The sequence below is a fragment of the Bison bison genome, unplaced genomic scaffold, assembly GCF_000754665.1.
Source record: "Bison bison bison isolate TAMUID 2011002044 unplaced genomic scaffold, Bison_UMD1.0 scf7180017864338, whole genome shotgun sequence".
Lineage (NCBI taxonomy): Eukaryota > Metazoa > Chordata > Mammalia > Artiodactyla > Bovidae > Bison > Bison bison.
In genome coordinates, this window is record NW_011494910.1 from 1,021,043 (window position 1) to 1,021,593 (window position 551).

Genomic DNA, 551 nt, shown 5'->3' on the forward strand with positions numbered 1-551 from the left:
CTCCAGTGTTCTTGCCTGGAGAATCCCAGGGACGGGGGAGCCTGGTGGGCTGCTGTCTATGGGGTCGCACAGAGTCAGACATGACTGAAGCGACTTAGCAGCAGCAGCAGCCATGGACTTCACTGTTGTACAACACAGATCTAAGCCAGGAGACCAGGCAGGTCTCAGATGTGTGTGTGAGCGGACGACACTGGGGAGCAGCGTCTGCCCATGTTCTGATCACTGCCAGGTGGGAATGCAGCCTGGATTCAGGACTACAGGGTCTTTGGGTTTTTCCAGAGAAGCTGGAAATCTGGATTTTTAAAATGTGAAATTTCCCATTTTCTAATGTTGGTAGCTCGGAGAAGGCAATGGCACCCCACTCCAGTACTCTTGCGTGGAGAATCCCATGGACAGAGGAGCCTGGTGGGCTGCAGTCCATGGGGTCGCTAAGAGTCAGACACGAGTGAGCAACTTAACTTTCACTTTCCACTTTCATGCATTGAAGAAGGAAATGGCACCCCACTCCAGTACTCTTGCCTGGAGAATCCCATGGACGGAGGAGCCTGGTA